Source organism: Macaca fascicularis, chromosome 4, assembly GCF_037993035.2.
Source record: "Macaca fascicularis isolate 582-1 chromosome 4, T2T-MFA8v1.1".
Taxonomy (NCBI): Eukaryota; Metazoa; Chordata; class Mammalia; order Primates; family Cercopithecidae; genus Macaca; species Macaca fascicularis.
The window spans coordinates 59450864-59469207 of NC_088378.1; the positions used below are offsets into that span (position 1 = coordinate 59450864).

An 18344-nucleotide genomic window follows, 5' to 3' on the forward strand; every position below is an offset into this window, starting at 1 on the left:
CGATTCTCCTGTCTCAGCCTCTTGAGTAACTGTGATTACAGGCACCTGCACCCACGCCTGCCTAATTTTTGTGTTTTTAGTAGAGACAGGGTTTCACCATTTTGGCCAGGTTAGTCTCGAACTCCTGACCTCAGGTGATCCTCCTGCCTCGGCCTCCCAAAGTGGTGAGATTATAGGCGTGAGCCACCGTGCCCAGCTCTTGAGAAATCTTACACATGTTCTTGGCTTCCCTTACATCTATGTGCTGTTGAATCCCAAACCCCTGCAGCTCTCCACCTAGTACGCCTCTACTTCATTGTCTTGCCCCTTTAAGCTGAGCCCACCCAGCTCAAATCTACACCGTCTGTTCTCATCCCTGCCAAGGCACTCTCCAGCTTGGGGCAGGTGGAGGGGACACTGTTTCATGAGGAAAGCTAATGGTATGCAGAAAGGATTGAATAAAAGAAAGGAAGAGAATGGAGAACATCCGCTTGGCTGGGGCCCAATATCCAAGCATGCCAAGATGAAAGCAGAGCAGGGTGCGGCCTTGGGAAGGAGACGGGAATGAACTGCTCACATTCCTTGAGGACAAGAGGCCAAAGCCTGCTGGCTCTAAAACTAGTATGTTTAAAGCAAATTATTAGTTTTGCTCAAAGTGCCACTAACATCATAAAAGAATAAGATATACCTGGCCAAGTCCCCATCTCTTAAAAAAAAAAAAAAAAAAAAAAAAGAGGTCGGGCATGGTGGCTCACACCTGTAATTCCAGCACTTTGGGAGGCCGAAGTGGGTGGATCACGAGGTCAGGAGTTTGAGACCAGCCTGACCAACATGGTGAAACCCCGTCTCTACTAAGAATACAAAAATTAGCCGGGTGTGGTGGCAGGTGACTGTAATCCCAGCTACTCAGGAGGCTGAGGCAGGAGAATAGCTTGAACTCGGGAGGCAGAGGTTGCAGTGAGCCAAGATCTTATCACTGCACTCAAGCCTGGGCAACAGAGTGAGACTTCATCTCAAAAAAAAAAAAAAAGAATTAAAGATAAACAGTATGATAAATAGTACAAGTTCATATTAGAGGTACATTTTAAGGTAATATATCTGTAATATTTTTGACAAAAATAAATTAATTTAGCTTCAAACATCTCATTCATTTGCAAAGGATGATTTCATTGAAAGCTTAAATCTGTGGGAAAATAATTTTTGTCCAAAAGTTTATGTTGGCCAGGCGCAGTGGCTCACGCCTGTAATCCCAGCACTTTGCGAGGCTGAGGTGGGCAGAATCACCTGAGGTCAGGAGTTCAAGACCAGCCTGGCCAACTGGTGAAACCCTGTCTCGACAAAAATACAGAAAATTAGCCGGGCGTGATGGCAGGCACCTATAATCCCAGCTACTCAGGAAGCTGAGACGGGAGAATCGCTTGAACCCAGGAGGTGGAGGTTGCAGCGAGCTGAGATCACGCTATTGCACTCCAGCCTGGGCAACAGAGCGAGACTCCATCTCAAAAAGAAACAAAAAACAAAAAACTTTTTATTTTAAGGACAAAGTTAAATTTATACGTGTAAATCAAGGCTTTTTTTTTTTTTTTTTTTTTTTGCAGTAGCTTTACTGAGATGTAACTCACATACCATATAGTTTACCCCTTTAAAGTGTATAGGTCAGTGGGTTTTAGTAATCAAAGCTTTCTTAGTTGAAAAGTGTTATTGAACAACTGGAAGCAGATATTTGTTAACTGGTCTGACTTATGTTCATATGACTGCTTAAAACTTTTCCTTCGCGGGAATTCAGCTAACCCATTCTAAAAATTGTCCAAAAATCCAAATGTAGGAAGGGAACTGCTATTACTATTTGAACTTTAAATAGTCACTGTAGGGATATAGTGACCCAGGAAATCAATTAGCTAAACTGACTTCAATCCAGTAGAGTTAAAACATAACAGAAGAAAACCAACCTGAAAAAAATACAGTAGAAGAAAATAAACATACGGTATTGTACCTTTAGGGAAAAAGGACCACTTAGTTTAAGATTTTAAAATTCAAGAATAATAATGCTTGTTAAAAATCTAACAGTACATGCAAAGGTATATAAAAGCTGCTCTTTGTCCTTTCCCATCCATCCCTCGTCAGTCTCTCACCAGAGGAACCATAGTTAATGGTGATTATAATATCCTTCCTGGCCTACAGTGGATTACTCAACAACTGTGTGAGAAAAGAAATTGGTGATCATTAGGAGTCAGTGTGGGTTCACTAAGAATGAGCCCAACATCAAATTTGTGTAATATTCTTTTTGTTCTTCCTTTAGTTGATCTTTTGGTTGTTGTTTTCAGGTTCCTGGACTCTAGATTTGGGGGACTGGACTGATGATGGTGATTCTGCATTTCACCAAAGTGATCTGACAAAATTGAGTAATTCAGCAGCTCTGAGGGCTGATCAAAAGTATCTGGAATAAATGTAGTTGATCATCCTGGTCAGAGCTGTCTGCTATAAAACTCTGCTTGGCCTTGCCAGGGTTCTTTATCAACTTGCATGAGAAGTGAAGACAGACATCTCAAAGTGACAAATGATTTAAAAAGTTAAAAGTTAGGATTGATAGCTAATGCTAGATCACATATTTTTCTCTTCTTTCTTTCTTTTTTTTATTTTTTGATCTTTAATAATATTTGTTATCTTATGTCATTGCTTATTTCTTTCACTACTCCTATTTAAATATTTTTCAAACTTAGATATAGTGCCAGCATTTTGGTATAAAGAGGAAAGACAGTGTTAGCTCTCAGTGCAGCAGAGCAGTCAGACTTGAAGACGGCATAAGGAGGAGGAAGGCACTGGATCTGTGGAAGGACAGGGGAGGGAGAAGTCTAGGTAGAATAGAAGAAAAACACCCTGATGAAATGTATCAATTCCTGTGCATTTTAGAAGATCAAATTATAAAGCAATTTGGCAACATGTCTCACCATATCCTTTGCTCCAGTGCTGCTAATTCTGGAAATTCAACAGATAAATAACACAGGGGAGGGAAAACTGCATTCCATAAAATGTTTGTTACAAATGTTTACCATAGCCTTGTTGAAGGTGTTGAAAGATCAGTTCAGTGAATCATGTATGGTACATATACCTGATCATTGTCATTCAGGGGCACAGGAGAAATTTTAGCTACTTGGAGAAATGTTTATGGCTGTGAAATGGGAAAATATGCAGAACTGTATTCCACAATAGTAATTGTATTTAAAAAATGCATGTATGTAGCTAACGGTTGAAAGGAGAACGTGAAAATCACAAGGTGTCAGAATGACAGGGTTTTAGATCGTTTCATCTTTTCAAAACTTTCATTTCTCTAAAAGCCAGCAGATTGATGAGGGGAAGGAATTGAGGATGAGGGAGAATCTAGGTTATAAGTAGGGGAGAAGGTTAAAAAGCTGGGAGTTGAATTGATTTTATATTCACTGTAATCTCAGCTGTGAGAAAGTGGTTAATTAGAGCATTTTGAAGAGACTCTTACACCATATTAATAGAAATAACACCATACTGTTTTTTGCACCGGTCAGCATCTGTTTGGACTATTGTACTTAGTTCTCATAGTCACATTTTAATGTCAGGCATTGGTGCATTGAAGTCAGCATGTAGATTTTTGACCTTAAGAGACTCATTCACATTTTCAACGTTTTCAGCTGTTTGAGAGACAGTTGTCAAAGCACCAGTAAACATCACAGTGTGGAAGAGTCCACAGAAGGCCAAACCCTGGCCAACAGAGAGAGGGTGGGGTGTGGAGTAGGGTTATTAGGTGGTTTTCAGAGCGCCAATCCATTTCCTCTGACGATTTTTGCAAAGACAGTCATCGATGTATAGAACAAATGACAAGATTTTGTGTCTATAGTTATTATTTACCATTTCTGATCCCTGTTTTCAGGACCTATTACATTTCTAGAACATAGCCATAAAAAAGACACCATCGCTATATATCACTATGCTTAATGAAGGCTTTTCATAGGCAAAAAATAACAGGGATAATGGCAGGAAGTTACTGTGTAAAAGGGTCCCTGGAAGGTGGATGTGGTTTCTTCACTGGATTTTTCCATTGCCGGGAGACAGATATCATTCTTCGGGCACCCAAACCTACCTGTCTCGGCATTTGCTGATAGAGTGAGCTGAATGGCCATTGTCCTTGTGCCCTCTTCAGTTGCTCTGACTCCTATGCATGCTCTTTGAGTGCCACCTTCCTGCCTGACAGATGCCATACCCCTCCATCCCCAACTCCCATTTTATCTTTTCCTTTCCTTCTAAGCTGGAACCCTCATGGGACCGACAAGTAACCATTATTAAAACGGTGTGACTGCTAGGTGGGGTGGCTCATGCCTGTAATCCTAGCACTTTGGGAAGCCAAGGCAGGCGGGTCACCTGAGGTCGGGAGTTCGAGACCAGCCTGACCAACATGGAGATGTATTTTTGTATTTCTACTAGAAATACAAAATTAGCTGGGCGTGGTGGTGCATGCCTGTAATCCCAGCTACTTGGGAGGCTGAGGCAGGAGAATTGCTTGAACCCAGGAGGCAGAGGTTGTAGTGAGCCAAGATCGCGCCATTGTACTCCAGCCTGGGCAACAAGAGCGAAACTCCGTCTCAAAACAAACAAACAGCAACAACAAAAAACGGTGTGACTATATGTTCTCAAATACTCGTATTTAAGGCAAAAATAACAGTTGGCAGCTATATAAAACTAGATTTAGCATGAATCTGTTCTTTTTGCTTACAAGGGAAGATAAGACTTCTAACGAAATACCCATATTATATGGAAACTTCCAATTCTATGTAACGTTTCCATTTTGGAAAAGACTAGTGTTTTTTTGTTTGAGTTTTTTTAATTCTTTGAGACAGATTCTGACTGTGTCACCCACGCTGGAGTGCAGCAGTGTGATCTCAGTTCACTACAACCTCTGCCCCCTGGGTTCAAGTGATCCTGCCTCAGCCTCCTGAGTTAGCTGGGACTACAGGCACACGTCACCATGCCCGGCTAATTTTTGTAGAGACGGGGTTTCACCATGATGGCCAGGCTGGTCTGGATCTCCTGTCCTCAAGCGATCCACCCACCTTGGCTTCCCAAATTTCTGGGATTACAGGCATGAGCCACTGTGCCCAGCCTGTTTTGTTTGTTTGTTTGTTTGTTTTTTTGTTTTTATCAACATCTAAACCCTTACTTTAATATTACAGAGGGAAAATTGAAAATTGGGCTTAAACCAGGTGTGAGAAACATTTAATGTTTAATGATTAAATCTCACAGTCAAGATGAAAAATGTTCAGTCTTAGGTGAAATCTTTCTCACAAAAGTTTTCTGTGAACATTTGAATGTAGACAGTACAAGTGGCTTTTTAAAAATTTTGAGACAGGTCTTTTTGAAGACATCTGTAGCCTATTCGTAACTGTCCCGTTCAAGGATGGATGATAATCTCAAAATGTCAGTGGCATTTTCAGTTTTTTCATATTTCAATTTTACATTTTTTTCTAAAATTTTTATTATTCAATGCAAAATTTTTCTCAATAGCATTTTAGACTTGTTTGTCATCCTGTTTGTCTTCTCCAAATTGAGTGGAAAAGGAACTTCTTTCTATCATAGAACTTGCCAAGACATCTGGGGAGGATTTCATAATTAAAGAATGTATTTTATTTCCTTTAGGAATTAACAGCACTTGAATCTGATTTGTCATGACACTTCACTGTTGCTCAACTCAAGAGGCATTGTAGTTCTTGTTCATGATTAATAGGAAATGAATACGCTGGAGCAGATACATTTACCCCAGGAAGATATCTCTGGATCACTTTGCTCCGAGCACTCTTCCTCTGAGATATTTTCCTAGTCTCAGTTGCTGGGAAAGTATTAATTGTTCCAGGTTTTTCAGATAACTTTGTTAAGATAATCATTCACATACCATACAATTCACCATACAATTCACCATTTAAAGGGTACAAGTCAGCGGTTTTTAGCATGTTTACAGAGTTGCGTAACTGTCGTGATCTTTGAACATTTTCACTCCCCAAAGAAACCCCATACCCGTTAGCCGTCACTCTCCATTTCCCATTCCCCTCATTCCCAGTAACCACAGAGCTACTTTCTGTCTCTCTATGGATTTACCTATTCTGGACATTTTATATAAATGGAATCATACAATATGTGGCCTTTCGTGTCTGGCTTTCATTTATTGTAGTGTTTGCAAGATTCATCCATGTTATAGCGACATCAGTACTTCCTGTTTCTTTTGTTGTTGTTGTTGTTGTTGTTTTTTGAGACAGAGTCTCGCTCTTGTTGCCCAGGTTGGAGTGCAACGGCGCGATCTCGGCTCACTGCAACCTCCACCTCCCGGGTTCAAGCGATTCTCCTGCCTCAGACTACTGAGTAGCTGGGATTACAGGCATATGCCACCACGTGGGGTTAATTTTTTGTATTTTTAGTAAAGATGGAATTTCTCTATGTTGGTCAGGCTGGTCTCGAACTCCCAACCTCAGGTCATCTGCTGGCCTCAGCCTCCCAAAGTGCTGGGATTACAGGGGTGAGCCTCTGAGCCCAACTGTTTTTTTTAATGTCTGTATAATATTCCATTGTATGGATATATCCTACATTTTATTTATCCATGCAGCAGTTGATAGCCACTGGCATTGGGGTTGTTTTCACCTTTTGGCTGTCATGAATAATATTGCTATGAACACTAATGTACAATTCTTTGCCTGAACATAAATGTTTTCATTTCTCTTGGGTATTTATCTAGAAATGAAATTGCTATATGTTTAGCCTTTGTTTAACCTCTTGAAGAACTGGCAGACTTTTCCAAGGCAGCTGCACCATTTTGCATTCTAACCAGCAGTGTATGAGGGTTCCAGTTTTTCCACATCCTTCCATAACACTTGTTATCTGCCCTTTTGGTTAGAGACATCCTAGTGAGTGTGAAGTGACATCTCATTGTGGTTTTGATGTGCATTTCCCTGATAGCTAATCGTGTGGATCCCTTTTGTTTTTAGTGAATGAAGTATCTGGTATTCTCATATGCTGAACTAAAGCTAAAAATTTAAAATGACTTCTGATATGAATGTGTATATAACAGACATCACGATGAATCCAGGTGAGCACTATGCACTCTTAGCAATCAAAGTGTACTTCTCTGGCTTCTGAATAACAGTTTTTAGAGTCCAGATTTAGTATTTACGTAAAGAGTTAATGCTTCTAGTTTGGGGAGTTAGTTGCTAAAATAATAAAATGTCTCCATGGTAGGGAGAGGTGATGGTGGGGAAGTTTGCTGGTGGATGGTTAAGTATGATTCTCACCAAATACGTGGAAGCAGTTTCTTCTGTTAGAGTTACAGGTCAGTATCGTTTTGCCATCTTTGCTTTCCTTCTCCTGTTTGCATCCTTTTTGTTGTTGTTGAACTCTTTTAGAGTAAGTTTTAGATATCAGATACTTTACTCCCAGATAGTTCAGCATCGTCTCCTGGGAATACATTCCTACATTCTTTATTTTTTTGAGACGGAGTCTCACTCTGTCGCCCAGGCTGGAGTGCAGTGGTGCGATGTCCGCTCACTGCAAGCTCCACCTCCCTGGTTCACACCATTCTCCTGCCTCAGCCTCCCGAGTAGCCGGGACTACAGGCGCCCGCCACCACGCCCGGCTAATTTTTTTGTATTTTTAGTAGAAATGGGGTTTCACCGTGTTCACCAGGATGGTCTTGATCTCTTGACCTCGTGATCTGCCTACCTCAGGCTCCCAAAGTGCTGGGATTACAGGTGTGAGCTGCCGCGCCCGGCCTCCTACATTCTTCTGCTTACCCCCAGTGCCATTGTCACAACTAAGAAATTTTTTTTTTGAAACAGATTCTCATTCTGTCGCGCAGGCTACAGTACAATGGAATGATCTCAGCTCACTGTAGCCTCTGCCTCCCAGTGTCACGTGATCCTCCCACTTCAGCCTCCAGAGTAGCTGGGACTACAGGCCTGTGCTACCATGTCCGGCTAATTTTTGTATTTTTTTGTAGAAATGGGGTCTCACTATATTGCCCAGGCTGGTGTTGAACTCCTGAGCTCAAGCAATTGGCCCACCTCGGCCTCCCAGAGTGCTGGGATTACATGTGCGAGCCACTATACCCCCCAGCCCACAACTGAAAAACTTAACATTAATTGATTTTATTTATTTGTTTATTTTTGAGACAGAGTCTTAACTCTCCTACCCAAGCTGGAGTGCAATGGTGTGATTTCGGCTCACTGCAACCTCTGCCTCCTGAGAATCACTCTGTTCAAGTGATTCTCGTGCCTCAGCCTCCTGAGTAGCTGTGACTACAGGCGCCTGCCACCACGCCTGGCTAATTTTTGTGTTTTTAGTAGAGAAGGGGTTTTACCATGTTGATCTGGAACTCCTGACTGCAAATGATCCACCCACCTCGGCCTCCCAAATTGCCGAGATTACAGGCGTGAGCCACCACATCCCACCCAACATTGATTTAATATCATCTAAGATAGAGTTCGTATTCAAACTTCCTCTGTTAGCCTTAAATATATTTTATACCTGCTTTAAAAATTGGGTCCTGGGCCGGGCGCGGTGGTTCAAACCTGTAATTCCAGCACTTTGGGAGGCCGAGACGGGCGGATCACAAGGTCAGGAGATCGAGACCATCCTGGCTAACACGGTGAAACCCCGTCTCTACTAAAAAATACAAAAAAACTAGCCGGGCAAGGTGGCGGGCGCCTGTAGTCCCAGCCACTTGGGAGGCTGAGGCAGGAGAATGGCATGAACCTGGGAGGCGGGGCTTACAGTGAGCCGAGATTGCGCCACTGCACTCCAGCCTGGGCGACAGAACCAGACTCTGCCTCAAAAAAAAAAAAAATTATGTCCTGGCCAGGCACAGTGGCTCATGCTGTAATCCCTGCACTGTGGGAGGCTGAGGTGGGATGATCACTTGACGTGAGGAGTCCAAGACTAGCCTGGGCAACATCATGAGACTTCATCTCTACAAAAAAAAGTACAAAAAATGAGCCGTGTGGTGGCGTGTGCCTGTAGTCCTAGCTACTTAGGAGGCCCGGGTGGAAGGATCCCTTGAGCCAAGGCGTTTGAGGCTGCAGTGAACTATGATTGCATCACTGCACTCCAGCCTAAGTGACAGAGTGAGAACCTGCTTCAAAAAAACAAAAGAAAAAAAAATGGGGTCCAGCATATAACCAAATTGCATTTGGTCATGTTTCTTTTCTAGTTTCTTAAACTAGAATACTCCCTTTGCCTTTCTGTTTTTCATACTCCCTTTGCCCTCCGGTTTTCATTAGATGATGGATGGATGAATAGATAGATAGATAGATAGATAGATAGATAGATAGATAGATGGATAGATGGAGATAGAGCCTCACTCTGTCACCCAGGCTGCAGTGCAGTGGTACGATCTCGACTCACTGCAACCTCGGTTCACTGCAACCTCTGCCTCCTGGGTTCAAGTGATTCTCCTGACTTAGCCAACCAAGTAGCTGGGATTATAGGCATTTGCCACCATGCCCTGTTCATTTTTGTATTTTTCATAGAGACAGGGTTTTACCATGCCAGGCTGGTCTCGAATTCCTGGCCTCAAACAACCTACCTGCCTTGGCCTCCCAAAGTGCTGGGATTACAGGTATAAGCCACCGCGCCCAGCCCGTGAGATTTATTTTTATGAAGAGCCCAGGCCAGTTGTCCTATTTAGTGGATTTGTCAGATTTATCTATGATTAGATTCAGGCTGGACATTCTTTTTTTTTTTTTTTTTTTGAGACAGAGTCTTGCTCTGTCACCCAGGCTGGAGTGCAGTGGTGCAATCTCCACTCACTGCAAGCTCCGCCTCCCAGGTTCATGCTATTCTCCTGCCTCAGCCTCCCGAGTAGCTGGGACTACAGGTGCTCGCCACCATGCCCGGCTGATTTTGTTTTTGTATTTTTAGTAGAGACGGAGTTTCACCGTGTTAGCCAGGATGGTCTTGATCTCCTGACCTTGTGATCCACCCACCTCGGCCTCCCAAAGTGCTGAGATTATGCGCCCGGCCCAGGCTGGACATTCTTAGCAAGAGTACCACCTAGGTGATGCTGCGGTGATGGTGTGGTGATAGTGAATCCTTACTGTTGTATCACAAACAGCAATCACAGACAATGCCTGTCCCTCCCATTATTGGTGATGCTGAGTTGGACTGTTTGATGCTAATAGGGGCTGAGTTTCCCTGTGGGGTACTATTGTAGTTTGATACCGGTGATTCCATTGCCAGCGTCTTCACATCCAGTGATGACTCTCGCCTAAATCATTGTGAAATGGTGACTGTCTCATCTGTTATTCTTTCTATATTTCTCTATCTGGCATTCTTCCACATAGGTGAGCTTTTTCCTTTTACCCTCATCTCTCCCTTTGTTTTCCCCTTAAAGTTAAACATCTTTTTTCCAACAATGAAGTTATTGAGTGTATTTCCAACTTTTATGTCAAACTTAAGGAAAGCGACCTCCAGCAGGCCAATTCAAAGACTCTTTTGGTAGATATATTTAATAGAAAAAGAATGACTAGGTGGTTACTGTTAGACTAGTTAAAAGAATGAGGCTGGCTGGGCGTGGTGGCTCACGCCTGTAATCCCAGCACTTTGGGAGGCCGAGGCGGGAGGATCACGAGGTCAGAAGTTCGAGACCAGCCTGACCAACATGGTGAAACTCTGTCTCTACTAAAAATACAAAAATTAGCCGGATATGGTGGTGTATGCCTGTAATCCCAGCTACTCGGGAGGCTGAGGCAGGAGAACTGCATGAACCCAGGAGGTAGAGGCTGCAGTAAGCTGAGATTGTGCCACACTCCAGCCTGGATGACAGAGCAAGACTCCGTCTCAAAAAAAAAAAAAAAAAAAAAGAATGAGGACAAAATGGTTTCCTTCAGTTCTTTTTTTTTTTTTGAGATAGAATCTTGCTCTTTTGCCCAGGCTGGAGTGCAGTGGCACAATCTTGGCTCACTGCAATCTGGGCTTAGGCAATCCTCTCACCTCAGCCTCCCAAGTAGCTGGGACTACCGGGGCAGGGGCATGCCACTATGCCCTGCTAATTTTTGTATTTTTTTGTAGAGATGAGTTCCACCATGTCACCCAAGCTGGTCTGGAACTCCTGGGCTCAAGCAATCCACCTGCCTCCATCTTCCAAAGTGCTGGGACTACAGGCGTGAGCCACTGCACCCAGCCTACCTTCAGTTCACCTGGGGGTGTGTGGTGATGGTGGAGGAGGTGAGAGGGGTTGGGTGGCAGGGAAGTGGTTTAAAATTATAGATCATGATTTCATTAAAGTGTATCAGAAACATTTTGTTAGGAATGTTTTCCTGAAGAAAGTCATGAATTATGCAAAAAAAGTTCTGTCCTTGATAAGGTAGGGATCTTTAAACATTATAAGTATGGAAATTCGAAATTATAGAAAGATATAAAAATATAACAGAAAATAGAAGTTCCTATTTAACACAACCATTATCACTTTTGTGTGTTCTTAGAAAAAAGCAGTGTTTGTGAGTTGGCGGCATTTCACAATTTTATAGGCAGTTTCTAACTTCAAAGGCATTTTTAAGAAAAGCTCAAGGTCATAGAAACAACAGAATAAAAATGGAGGTAAGAATTTCTAATCGTCACTGGGCTAGGTGACTCATTCCTATAATCCCAGCTCTTTGGGAGACCGAGGCAGATGGATCTCTTGAGCTGAGGAGTTGGAGATCAGCCTCAGCAACATGGGTGAAACCCCACCTCTACAAAAAATATAAAAATTAACCAGGCCTGATGGCACATTCCTGAAGTCCCAGCTACTTGGGAGGCTGAGGTGGGAGGATCGATTGAGCCTGGAAGTTGGAGGCTGCAATGAGCCGTGATCGCGTCACTGCACTGCAGCCTGGGTGACAGAGCAAGACCCTGTCTCAAAAAAAAAATATTTTTAAAATTTTTTTTATAATTGTTCTCACAAACATGTTTGACCCATATGTGATAAAGTGGTAACACTGGTTGTACTCGCCAACCACTGTTTCTGTTCCCCAACAAGGGGATGTAAACCGTCTTTCCTCCCAGCTCTTACTTGCAGTGTCTGGAAAACACATTTTGAAAGGCGAGAGGTTTGCATTCGAGAGAGGCTGGGGCTTGGAGGTGTCCCTGGAGTTTAAAAGGCTGAGGTTTCCAGTGCTATTCGCTTTCGGGATGTTGAGCCCTCAGAGTAACAGATGCCCTAAAATTGTAAATTTTCCATCTAGAAAAGGGGAAAAAAAAATCTGTGGAAGAGTGGATTATGAAAAACGAATCTACCCTCCAAGAAGGTGGTCAACAAAACAGAGTAACTGAGACCTTCACTCAGAAATTCCACGATAGCAGACGTCACCTTTCTCATGTTCGTATTTTGTTGTAGAAGACGTTTGGATGAATCATTGACAGTTTTTTTTTTTTTTTTATCAGAATGCTTTAATACATTTTACATGGATTTAGGAATTTGGATGTTAAAAATGAGAAATCTTCTACGATGGCGTGATCACTGTGAAGGAGTAAGGTTTTTGGGATTATTTTCCTACCATCTGTTGTCAGCAGGACCACCTGCGTATCATTTTCCTTCCATCCAATGTATGACTTCGCCGCCAAGTGGTGCCTTTGTATTTTCCACTCCAGTGTGGGATTGCAGAAAGGCTGTTTTTCTGCTTATTTTTGTTGAATGGTTTTATGCTGATTAGATCAATAGAATACCTCGTTGATCTGGAAAATTGTTCTTATCATCTAGACATCCAGACTGGTTCCATTTGATTGGTTAGCATTTATCTTTGCAGAAAGAAAATCGCTGGTAAATAAAATTAGACTGAACATAATCATCAATAGATGTCACCACTAAGCATTTGTTTGCCTTGGTCTGACAGTTGTTGGTTAACAAATTGATCAAACTGGAATTGTGTGTGTAAGCATACTTTTGGTGTGGTGTTGAGCCTAAAGAGACCTTGAAATGCAATTTTCAGTGTAGAGCAAAAAATATTGTACTTAGATAAAAAAATCTTTCCATGTTCCTGAATGCCCTTTAAAAAAAATCTTGAATAAAATTTAAATGTAGCAAAGCTACAATTGTGTAAAAGTTCATTTTCATAGCAAGGTGTGCTGGTGGTTATAGTCTCTGATGGCAAGTGCTTGTTAATAGAGCCAGGAATAAGTGGCAAATTTTGATTCCTTCCTCCAGGAATTTGCTTCATGTTTGAAAGTGATGAAGACATTTTCATAGCTGCCAGTACCTTCGGTTGCATGTTGGTGTTTTTTAATGTGGTGTTGTTTTTTTTTTCTGCATCAACCCATCAAAACATGTCTATGGTTTTTGCTTAGGGCTGTAATGAAATTGAGAAAGGATGGCTAATTAGAGTAACTTGGCTTAGTCAGCGGTCTGGCCGTTGAAGGGATTCAGTTTCTCCAGTGCTGACCAGCCTTGCAGTCACTGCAGAGCAATCTCCCAGTGGACGGAGCCTCCCTGAGCGTCGCACAAAGAAAAGCCAGCGCAGCTGGGAGTGGCTCCAGGAGCACAAAACACCAGGGGATCCAAGACTTAACTTATATATTTATTATTTATTTATTTGCCTGTTCCCCCTAGCAAGTCACTGATTGTGCTTTATCATGATCGTATGCTTTTATGACTGCTTTAGATCGCCCATTGATGCTTCTGTCCCTTTTTCTTGATTTATCTATTTAGTAGTAAGAATACAAGGGGACTTGCCCTTTAAGTCTATCTTTTATGGAATGGTATGGAAGGATTGAGTTTTTCTTGGCAGTTTGAGGTGGAATTCTTTGTGTGTGCATCTCCACGAGCACATAATCAATTGAAGCCATTAAAGTCTAATCTTGCTCTTGGTCATTTAGTTAACAAGGAAACAAACAAACCTAAAAACAAAGACAACAACCTGTGCAATCTTGAAGATACCGAAGAAAATGAATAGGAATCCGTCCTTTCCTAGGGGTAATTACTTCTGCAGCTGTTTAAAGGTGGGTTTCTACACACGGGGGCTCCAGATGTCCACTGTAGCAGATGGAGATATTGAGCAAATGTCTGAAAATGGCTATTAATTAATGAGGTTGCAAGATACTTTTATCAGTTATGAATGTCACATAGACTGGGATGCTTTAGTAAGCAATACATATGCTATTGATTTAAAAGACAGCCTGGATTTTATCTTTTGGGGGAGTGAAGTACTCGTATGATAGCCACACCTATGGACAAAAATCCTGGTTTTTGTCTCTACTCCTCTTTAAGAAGTGCTTTTTAAATGCAAAATGAATGGAAAGGCATATTGTTTGTAAACATGTAGATGTTTCCAATAGGAGAACTTTGTAGAACTGAAATAATTTGAAACAATGCATGCTAAATTCCTTTACCTCAAAATTTGGTTCTTGGTAAGTAATAGGTGTTTAATAGATATTTATTGAATGAGTTAACTATTAGGGCTTTACAAAATGATCAGGTTTAAACCTGCAAGCAGACTCTTGCCTCCTATTTAGCATTTTCTTTGTTAATCTTTTATTTTAACAGGAATATAAATCCTATTTTTTTACTTAGCTTTTTTCTTTTGTTCTTCAACAAATATAAAAGACATTTTCAATGTGAGTAAGAATATAATCAGGAACAAATTTTAAGAGTAATATGTGGGTTTTGTAAGGATTTAGCCTTTATATTGGTTCTTCTGGTGCTGATGTTTTTCCTAATGTTAAATACAGCGTTAATCATTGAAATACGTAAAACATGTTACGTCTTCCCTTTTCAGATCCTTAGAGAATAGCTAATAGGTTTGTGTGTGTGTGTGTGTCTTTTTATTTTTTTCTAGCAAGAAAGATCTCTTTTGTCTTAATATCATGGAAGGGAAATAATAGAAATTGTCCTTTTTTATATTTTATTTAAAATCTACAATGATGAAAATGTATCACTTAAGGTAGTATGTAAAAAGTTTATGGATTAATTTTTTATTAACTTTCTTTGGGGTCTATAATGTATTAATGTGGGTGGATTTACAATGAAGGGGAATTCAGATGTTGTGTTTTTGTTTTTTTGTTTTTTGTTTTTTTTTGAGACAGAGTCTCACTCTGTCACCCAGGCTGGAGTAAAGTGGTGTGATCTTGGCTCACTTCAGCCTTCGCCTCCCGGGTTCAAGTGATTATCCTGCCTCAGCCTCCCAAGTAGCTGGGATTACAGGCACCCACTACCATACCCGGCTAATTTTTGTATCTTTAGTAGAGACAGGGTCTTGCCATGTTGGCCAGGCTGGTCTCGAACTCCTTACCGCAGGTGATCCTCCCTCCTTGACCTACCAAAGGGCCAGGATTACAGGCTTGAGCTACCGCGCCTGGCTGTGTCATGTATTTTTGTCAAAGAAGAACCATAGCATCGTAAATCCAGTTGGAGTCCAGTTTCTGGGAAGTTCTGTTCTTTGAACACTGTTGTGTTGGAGACCACTTTCTCTCTGCAATGAAGTTATTGGTGCTGCAATTAATAAACAGTAGTGTCTAGTTCTTAGCCTAGAACAATGGCTTTTAAAGTGTTCTTCATTAAAACTTACTTCATTTCTATTTTCTGGAATTCCTAGAATAAATTGTTCAATAAGCAGTTATAGTGGATTTGAAATTGGAGTGTCATTACTGCCTACACTGTTTGAGTGGCCTCGAGGGCTCCCACCCAGAACCTGAGTCGGACTTACTTAGGAAGACATTCACTGTTGTTTCAGTGTTTTAAAAGATCGTATTCCCTGGTCTCATCAAAATGTTATTTTTTTTTTTTAAGAAAGTAGGGATAGAGAAGGAATTTCTCTGGCATGGTTTCAAATCATAACAAGGTCTGTGATGCTCGGCAAGTAACATTCTTTCAGGACTTGGTTCTCGTCAGTGTCACGAAAGGGACTGTTTTAGGTGATCCTGAAGAACAGCTCTTAGGTTTCAAATTTGTGTGTGTGTGTGATTAACTTAAGAATGGTAAGTTTATTTATATGTAACTCTCTTTGACTGAGGAAAAAATGTACAGCAGTTTTTAATATGTATGCAAGAAGAAACGAGCAATATATGATAAAGGATAAAGGTAGGAAAAATCTGACCATGGAAAACGCATTCTATTTAAACATTTTTAAAATTTATTTTCTCTCTCTTTCTTTTAAAACTGACCCTTAACACTGCTTAATGAGGCATTTAAATAATAGAAACGGGATGGAGACAATAAGCAAGCGAAAGCTGGTGAGGTGGCATGCGCCTGTAGTCCTAGCTACTGACGGGAGGCTGAAGTGGGAGGATTGCTTGAGCCCAGAAGGTCGAGGCTGCAGTGAGCTAATGATTGCACCACTACACTCCATCCTGGGTGATGGAGTGAGACCTGGTCTCTTTAAAAGAGTAAATAAATAAGCAAGTGAAATCAAACTTGAAAAAATTTTTTTAAAATATATTTTTTTAAGCATAAAAGTGGTATATTGTCATTGTGCAAATGCCACCATATAAGAAAAAAAGTTCCTTCATTCCCTCTTGTCTTCTGAGATTTTTCTTACATATACACACAAACATATCCTTTCTGTTGGTTTTTTAAAAAAATATGCATATAGATAATACTGTTGCGTAACTTGCCTTTTTCACTCAATAGGAAATCATAAGCACCTTTTGGTTCAGTGTACACAGACCTGGCTCACTGCTTACTGGCTACATGTTCAGTGGCATGGATATACTCTAATTTACTTAACCAGTCTCTTTACTGATTGACATTTAAATTGATTCTCATGGTCTCCTATTACAAGTAATGCTGAAATTGAACATCCTTTCATATACAGTATAACTTTCATGTATAAAATGAAAATTATGTATAATATACATATTCATTTATGCTTATGCTTGTGCAAATATTTCTGTAGGCCTAATTCCTGGATGAAAGGGAATGCCGCACCCTTCCACCCTTTTCTGTATGATAAATTTCTGACACATTTACTTGTTAACCAAGGAGTGACTTACGTTTCAAAATATGCTTAATGCATTCAGCTTTCAATAGCTCACGGCACACACTGTATATAAAAATATGGAACGCTTTACAAATTTGGGTCTCATCTTTGCATAGGGGCCATGCTAATCTCTGTATCATTTCAATTTTAGTCTCTGTGCTGCCAAACCAAACAAGCGCTCTTCTCTTTCCTTTTTTTTTTTTTTTTTTTTTTTTAGAAAGGATCTTCTTCCTCTTATTGCCCAGGCTGGAGGGACACAATCACACCTCACTGTAACCTTGAAGTCCTGGACTCAAGAGACCCTCCCACTTCAGCACCCCCCCAAGTAGCTAGGACTACAGTTGTGGGCCACCGTGCCCAGCTCTTTTCGAAAATATTGTAGTATGAGATACTTTACAGAATACTCACAATGCCCCATTTTGGCAATCATATTTCACAAACCTTTGACTTTTGACTGAGTTGCAGTTAGCTTGAAACACTCACATTTTGCTTTCACTTAAGAGAATTACCATTCCTTCTGTGTAATTCTAAAGATATATTACATTTAACAAGGCCATGTTTTAAATTTGCCAGTGAACACATTGGCAGCTTCTTTCCATTCTGCAGGAAGTGGCTTTGTTTCTGTACTTTCCTCCTGTTATTTCCTTAGGGTAAACATCTAGGCTTCATGCAAAGTAGAAGGGGCATGTGTGTGGTGGTCAGGATGTGGATTTGAATCCCCAACTCAGCCACTTACATTAGATAAGTCACTTAACTTGCGAGCCTCCCTCTGCAAACTGGATGAAGGTTGCTAAAGAACGTGTTTTTACAAGTTGTGCTAATTTCGATGCTACCTTGAACAAATGAGTGTTCAGATTTGGCCACGTCAGTGATATTGGTAGTGTTACTTTGACAGGTGAAGGATGGTGTTTTTGTTTTTGTTTTTTTTTGTTTTTTTTTTTTTTTTGAGACGGAGTCTCGCTCTGTCGCCCAGGCTGGAGTGCAGTGGCCAGATCTCAGCTCACTGCAAGCTCCGCCTCCCGGGTTTACGCCATTCTCCTGCCTCAGCCTCCCGAGTAGCTGGGACTACAGGCGCCCGCCACCTCGCCCGGCTAGTTTTTTGTATTTTTTTTAGTAGAGACGAGGTTTCACCGTGTTAACCAGGATGGTCTCGATCTTCTGACCTCATGATCCGCCCGTCTCGGCCTCCCAAAGTGCTGGGATTACAGGCTTGAGCCACCGCGCCCGGCCAGGATGGTGTTTTAAATTTGCTTTGACTTTTGCATTTCTGTAATTTCTGGGAAGAGATAACCATAATTCTGTAAGTCTATGTATCGGTTCGCTAATTTAATTTCAGGTTACGAGTAGATTTATTGCCCACTTTATCTTTTGGGGTCTTCTTATATGCTTCAGATCTCATGGTTGATACTTTCA

At 41.2% G+C, this 18344-nt stretch overlaps 1 protein-coding gene and 1 non-coding gene across 2 annotated transcripts in view; one reads left to right on the plus strand and one right to left on the minus strand.

Annotated features, from left to right (window-relative positions):
• Positions 1–18344, plus strand: part of AKAP12 (A-kinase anchoring protein 12) — a 121340-nt gene that overhangs the window by 24437 nt on the left and 78559 nt on the right. The window lies entirely within an intron of this gene.
• LOC123573167 (U6 spliceosomal RNA) lies at positions 17003–17110 on the minus strand. The gene has a single exon (XR_006697910.2). It is a non-coding gene; the product is annotated as a U6 spliceosomal RNA (small nuclear RNA).